Here is a 7554-nt window from a genome sequence, read left to right on the forward strand (position 1 = left end):
CCAAAAACGGCGAACATCCGAGCAGCGGTACCCACTTAGCCGTCGGCATCCCGAACTCCGCGCCGGCTGACGCGGTTGCCGAGCTCGTGCGACTAGCGACCGCGAACGCGTCTCGCGACGCCGCTTTCGTGCGCGGCTCCCATTGCGACCTGGGTTACCCGAGCTCGACCAGCAAAAAAGAAGGTCGAAAAAAAATTTTTTTTTTCTGCGTCTGCCGGGGTGCCCCTATAATAGCAGCGATAAGCACCCAGACCGCCGTGGGTCGCTCGCCCCGGCTGACGTGGTTTTTCGTACTCCTGCAGCGGTCGCCGTCAAGCACGTCCAAATACGCCACTTTCGTGGGCGCTTTCGCGCTCTTTCGCGTCGCCGGTGTGCCAGCACTCACTCTGCCAAAAACGGCGAACATCCTAGTGGCGGTTCCCACTTTTGCGTCGGCGTCGCCAACCCCGCCCCGGCATACGCGGTTTGCCGTACTCGTGCGGCGGTGGCCGGCGGGCACGTCGAAAGACACCGATATCGTGCGCGAGTCGATGCTTCTTGGTCTCGCAGGAGGGCCGCCACTCACTCCTGCAAAAACGGCGAAGATCCGAGCGGCGCTTCCCACTTTTTCGTCGGCATCGCAAACCTCGCCCCGGCAGACGCGCTTTGCCGTACTCGTGCGACGGTCGCCGGCGAGCACGTCGAAATACGCCGATATCGTGCCCGAATCGGCCCCGTTTCGCTTCGCCGGAGTGCCAGCACTCACTCGGCCAAAAACGGCGAACATCCGAGCAGCGGTACCCACTTAGCCGTCGGCATCCCGAACTCCGCGCCGGCTGACGCGGTTGCCGAGCTCGTGCGACTAGCGACCGCGAACGCGTCTCGCGACGCCGCTTTCGTGCGCGGCTCCCATTGCGACCTGGGTTACCCGAGCTCGACCAGCAAAAAAGAAGGTCGAAAAAAAATTTTTTTTTTCTGCGTCTGCCGGGGTGCCCCTATAATAGCAGCGATAAGCACCCAGACCGCCGTGGGTCGCTCGCCCCGGCTGACGTGGTTTTTCGTACTCCTGCAGCGGTCGCCGTCAAGCACGTCCAAATACGCCACTTTCGTGGGCGCTTTCGCGCTCTTTCGCGTCGCCGGTGTGCCAGCACTCACTCTGCCAAAAACGGCCAACATCCGAGCGGCGGTTCCCACTTTTGCGTCGGCGTCGTAAACCCCGCCCCGGCAGACGCGGTTTGCCCTACTCGTTCGACGGTCGCCGGCGAGCGCGTCGAAAGACGCCGATATCGTGCGCTAATTGGCGCTCCTTGGCTTCTCCGGAGTGCCGCCACTCACTCCTCCAAAAACGGCGAAGATCCGAGCGGCGTTCTCCACTTTCGCATCGGCGTCCCGAACTCCGCCCGGGCTGACGCGGTTTACCGTACTCGTGCGACGGTCGCCGCCGGGCACGTCGAAAGACGCCGATATCGTGCCGTAATCGGCCCCGTTTGGCTTCGCCCGAGTGCCAGCACTCACTCGGCCAAAAACGGCGAACATCCGAGCAGCGTTTCCCACTTTCGCATCGGCGTCCCGAAGCCCGCCCCGGCAGACGCGGTTTGCCCTACTCGAGCGACGGTCGCCGGCGATCACGTCGAAAGGCGCCGAATTCGTGCACGAATCGATGCTTCTTGGTCTCGCAGGAGGGCCGCCACTCACTCCTGCAAAAACGGCGAAGATCCGAGTTGCGCTTCCCACTTTTTCGTCGGCGTCCCGAACTACGCCCCGGCTGACGCGGTTTACCGTACTCGTGCGACGGTCGCCGGCGGGCACTTCAAAATACGCCGATTTCGTGGGCGCATTCACGCTGTTTCGCTTCCCCGGAGTGCCAACACTCACTCTGCCGAAAGCGGCGATCATCCGAGCGGCGGTTCCCACTTTTGCGTCGGCTTCGCAAACGGCGCCCCGGCAGACGCGCTCGTGCGACGTACTCGTGCGACGGTCGCCGGCGAGCACGTCGAAAGACGCCGATATCGTGCTCGAATCGACCCCGTTTCGCTTCGCCGGAGTGCTGCCAGTCACGGCGCAGAAAACGGCGAACAAGTGTTTTTTTTTTTTTTTTCCTAGAATTTGTGTTATAGAAGGCACATTTGATATCGGACGATAATTTTCAACTTTATCACGCGCACCGATTTTCGTGTAGAGGTTTGCAAGTTTATGGGAATTTCTCCACTTGGAATAATGCGATTTAGTAGTACTACGAGAACTTCATGGATGTACTCAAGGGTACGGGGCAAGTCAGTTACGTCAACACCTGCAGATTTTTTACACTTCAAACTGAAAATTGTTGGTTGTGAGTCCTCGTGTGATATTAAAGGCCGATTCGCTAACACATAGAACAAAGAAAGAAAGGAAGAAAAAACGCCCGCGCTCGCTCAAGAAACCTGGGTTCGCAACAAGTGGCAACAACAAGCAACCGAGCGAGTGCGCCAAAACCCGTGGCGGCCGAACAAACGCGAAGTCCCAACCGCGTCAGCCGGGGCGGCACGGGACAGGAAAAATCACTTCAGCCGGGGCGGCGGGGCACCGAATAAACCTCGTCACCTCGTCGCAGGATAAAAGAGGAAACAAAAAGTCTAAACAGCGTCTGCTGGAGCGAATGCGTAATAAAACAACAACAACAACAAAAAAAAAACACCCGCGCTCAAGAAGTCTGCAATCCTCACAAAAGGCGACTGTGACCGAGCAGCGTCAGCCGGGGCCGTGCGGAAACGGAAAAACCGCGACTACCGGGGCGTCGAGGCACCGAAAAATCCACTTCAGCCGCGGCGAAAAAAAAAAACAAAAAGAAAGACGGAGGGGGGGGGGGGGAACCACGTCTGCCGGGGCGAAGGAAAAAAAAAAACGCGTCTGCCGGGGCGAGCCCGGGTGCGGCACCACCGGGAAAACTGTGGCAAACAGACATGGCGATCGAGTGAGTGGGCCGCCAGCCAGGCTCAGCCAAAAAGTGCAAAGTCCGAACTGCGTCAGCCGGGGCGGCAAAAACCGCGTCAGCCGGGGCGGCGCAAAAAACCGCGTCTGCCGGGGCGGCACGAAACCGCGTCAGCCGGGGCGGGGCGAAAACTGCGTCAGCCGGGGCGAAAAGAAAAAAAAAACGCGTCTGCCGGGGCAAGCCCGGGTGCGGCACCACCGGGAAAACTGTGGCAAACAGACATGGCGATCGAGTGAGTGGGCCGCCAGCCAGGCACAGCCGAAAAGTGCAAAGTCCGAACCGTGTCAGCCGGGGCGACGCAAAAACCGCGTCAGCCGGGGCGGCGCGAAAACCGCGTCAGCCGGGGCGGCACGAAACCGCGTCAGCCGGGGCGGCGCGAAAACTGCGTCAGCCGGGGCGGCGCGAAAACCTCGTCAGCCGGGGCGAGCGAAAAGGGGGGGGGGGGGAACCACGTCTGCCGGGGCGAAAGAAAAAAAAAACGCGTCTGCCGGGGCGAGCCCGGGTGCGGCACCACCGGGAAGACTGTGGCAAACAGACATGGCGATCGAGTGAGTGGGCCGCCAGCCAGGCTCAGCCCAAAAAGTGCCAAGTCCGAACTGCGTCAGCCGGGGCGGCAAAAACCGCGTCAGCCGGGGCGGCGCGAAAACCGCGTCTGCCGGGGCGGCGCGAAAACTGCGTCAGCCGGGGCGAGCCCGGGTGCGGCACCACCGGGAAAACTGTGGCTAACAGACATGGCGATCGAGTGAGTGGGCCACCAGCCAGGCTCAGCCAAAAAGTGCCAAGTCCGAACTGCGTCAGCCGGGGCGGCAAAAACCGCGTCAGCCGGGGCGGCGCAAAAAAACCGCGTCTGCCGGGGCGGCACGAAACCGCGTCAGCCGGGGCGGCGCGAAAACTGCGTCAGCCGGGGCGAAAGAAAAAAAAAAACGCGTCTGCCGGGGCGAGCCCGGGTGCGGCACCACCGGGAAAACTGTGGCAAACAGACATGGCGATCGAGTGAGTGGGCCGCCAGCCAGGCACAGCCGAAAAGTGCTAAGTCCGAACTGCGTCTGCCGGGGCGGCACGAAACCGCGTCAGCCGGGGCGGCGCGAAAACCGCGTCTGCCGGGGCGGCACGAAACCGCGTCAGCCGGGGCGGCGCGAAAACTGCGTCAGCCGGGGCGAGCCCGGGTGCGGCACCACCGGGAAAACTGTGGCAAACAGACATGGCGATCGAGTGAGTGGGCCGCCAGCCAGGCACAGCCGAAAAGTGCTAAGTCCGAACTGCGTCTGCCGGGGCGGCACGAAACCGCGTCAGCCGGGGCGGCGCGAAAACCGCGTCTGCCGGGGCGGCACGAAACCGCGTCAGCCGGGGCGGCGCGAAAACTGCGTCAGCCGGGGCGAGCCCGGGTGCGGCACCACCGGGAAAACTGTGGCAAACAGACATGGCGATCGAGTGAGTGGGCCGCCAGCCAGGCACAGCCGAAAAGTGCTAAGTCCGAACTGCGTCAGCCGGGGCGGCAAAAACCGCGTCAGCCGGGGCGGCGCAAAAAACCGCGTCTGCCGGGGCGGCACGAAACCGCGTCAGCCGGGGCGGCGCGAAAACTGCGTCAGCCGGGGCGAAAGAAAAAAAAAAACGCGTCTGCCGGGGCGAGCCCGGGTGCGGCACCACCGGGAAAACTGTGGCAAACAGACATGGCGATCGAGTGAGTGGGCCGCCAGCCAGGCACAGCCGAAAAGTGCTAAGTCCGAACTGCGTCTGCCGGGGCGGCACGAAACCGCGTCAGCCGGGGCGGCGCGAAAACCGCGTCTGCCGGGGCGGCACGAAACCGCGTCAGCCGGGGCGGCGCGAAAACTGCGTCAGCCGGGGCGAGCCCGGGTGCGGCACCACCGGGAAAACTGTGGCAAACAGACATGGCGATCGAGTGAGTGGGCCGCCAGCCAGGCACAGCCGAAAAGTGCTAAGTCCGAACTGCGTCTGCCGGGGCGGCACGAAACCGCGTCAGCCGGGGCGGCGCGAAAACCGCGTCTGCCGGGGCGGCACGAAACCGCGTCAGCCGGGGCGGTGCGAAAACTGCGTCAGCCGGGGCGAGCCCGGGTGCGGCACCACCGGGAAAACTGTGGCAAACAGACATGGCGATCGAGTGAGTGGGCCGCCAGCCAGGCACAGCCGAAAAGTGCAAAGTCCGAACCGTGTCAGCCGGGGCGACGCAAAAACCGCGTCAGCCGGGGCGGCGCGAAAACCGCGTCAGCCGGGGCGGCACGAAACCGCGTCAGCCGGGGCGGCGCGAAAACTGCGTCAGCCGGGGCGGCGCGAAAACCTCGTCAGCCGGGGCGAGCGAAAAGGGGGGGGGGGGGGAACCACGTCTGCCGGGGCGAAAGAAAAAAAAAACGCGTCTGCCGGGGCGAGCCCGGGTGCGGCACCACCGGGAAGACTGTGGCAAACAGACATGGCGATCGAGTGAGTGGGCCGCCAGCCAGGCTCAGCCCAAAAAGTGCCAAGTCCGAACTGCGTCAGCCGGGGCGGCAAAAACCGCGTCAGCCGGGGCGGCGCGAAAACCGCGTCTGCCGGGGCGGCGCGAAAACTGCGTCAGCCGGGGCGAGCCCGGGTGCGGCACCACCGGGAAAACTGTGGCTAACAGACATGGCGATCGAGTGAGTGGGCCACCAGCCAGGCTCAGCCAAAAAGTGCCAAGTCCGAACTGCGTCAGCCGGGGCGGCAAAAACCGCGTCAGCCGGGGCGGCGCAAAAAAACCGCGTCTGCCGGGGCGGCACGAAACCGCGTCAGCCGGGGCGGCGCGAAAACTGCGTCAGCCGGGGCGAAAGAAAAAAAAAACGCGTCTGCCGGGGTGAGCCCGGGTGCGGCACCACCGGGAAAACTGTGGCAAACAGACATGGCGATCGAGTGAGTGGGCCGCCAGCCAGGCACAGCCGAAAAGTGCTAAGTCCGAACTGCGTCTGCCGGGGCGGCACGAAACCGCGTCAGCCGGGGCGGCGCGAAAACCGCGTCTGCCGGGGCGGCACGAAACCGCGTCAGCCGGGGCGGCGCGAAAACTGCGTCAGCCGGGGCGAGCCCGGGTGCGGCACCACCGGGAAAACTGTGGCAAACAGACATGGCGATCGAGTGAGTGGGCCGCCAGCCAGGCACAGCCGAAAAGTGCTAAGTCCGAACTGCGTCTGCCGGGGCGGCACGAAACCGCGTCAGCCGGGGCGGCGCGAAAACCGCGTCTGCCGGGGCGGCACGAAACCGCGTCAGCCGGGGCGGCGCGAAAACTGCGTCAGCCGGGGCGAGCCCGGGTGCGGCACCACCGGGAAAACTGTGGCAAACAGACATGGCGATCGAGTGAGTGGGCCGCCAGCCAGGCACAGCCGAAAAGTGCTAAGTCCGAACTGCGTCAGCCGGGGCGGCAAAAACCGCGTCAGCCGGGGCGGCGCAAAAAACCGCGTCTGCCGGGGCGGCACGAAACCGCGTCAGCCGGGGCGGCGCGAAAACTGCGTCAGCCGGGGCGAAAGAAAAAAAAAACGCGTCTGCCGGGGCGAGCCCGGGTGCGGCACCACCGGGAAAACTGTGGCAAACAGACATGGCGATCGAGTGAGTGGGCCGCCAGCCAGGCACAGCCGAAAAGTGCTAAGTCCGAACTGCGTCTGCCGGGGCGGCACGAAACCGCGTCAGCCGGGGCGGCGCGAAAACCGCGTCTGCCGGGGCGGCACGAAACCGCGTCAGCCGGGGCGGCGCGAAAACTGCGTCAGCCGGGGCGAGCCCGGGTGCGGCACCACCGGGAAAACTGTGGCAAACAGACATGGCGATTGAGTGAGTGGGCCGCCAGCCAGGCACAGCCGAAAAGTGCTAAGTCCGAACTGCGTCTGCCGGGGCGGCACGAAACCGCGTCAGCCGGGGCGGCGCGAAAACCGCGTCTGCCGGGGCGGCACGAAACCGCGTCAGCCGGGGCGGCGCGAAAACTGCGTCAGCCGGGGCGAGCCCGGGTGCGGCACCACCGGGAAAACTGTGGCAAACAGACATGGCGATCGAGTGAGTGGGCCGCCAGCCAGGCACAGCCGAAAAGTGCTAAGTCCGAACTGCGTCAGCCGGGGCGGCAAAAACCGCGTCAGCCGGGGCGGCGCAAAAACCGCGTCTGCCGGGGCGAAATAAAAAAAAAACAAAGAAAAAAGCCCGCGCTTAATCAAAAGAAAACAAAGAAAAAAGCTTGCGCTTAATCAAAAGAAAACAAACAAAAAAAGTTCGCGCTTAAGCCTGGCGGTGGAACCACCGGGGCAAACAGACCTGGCGATCGAGTGAGTGGGCCGCCAGCCGGGGTGAGCCAAAAAGTGCAAAGTCCGAACCGCGTCAGCCGGGGCGACGCAAAAACCGCGTCAGCCGGGGCGGCGCGAAAACCGCGTCAGCCGGGGCGGCGCGAAAACCGCGTCAGCCGGGGCGGCGCAAAAACCGCGTCAGCCGGGGCGGCGCAAAAACTGCGTCAGCCGGGGCGGCACGGAAAAACGAAAACCGCGTCAGCCGGGGCGACATCAAAATGAGGAAAAAAAAAAAAAAACTGCCTTAGGACACCTGCGTACACTTTCATGCGTTTGGGCATATCTCTCTGTAACACGCGCGCCCCTCGTTACGCGCGGCAC

Source organism: Rhipicephalus microplus, unplaced genomic scaffold (assembly GCF_043290135.1).
Source record: "Rhipicephalus microplus isolate Deutch F79 unplaced genomic scaffold, USDA_Rmic scaffold_441, whole genome shotgun sequence".
Taxonomy (NCBI): domain Eukaryota; kingdom Metazoa; phylum Arthropoda; class Arachnida; order Ixodida; family Ixodidae; genus Rhipicephalus; species Rhipicephalus microplus.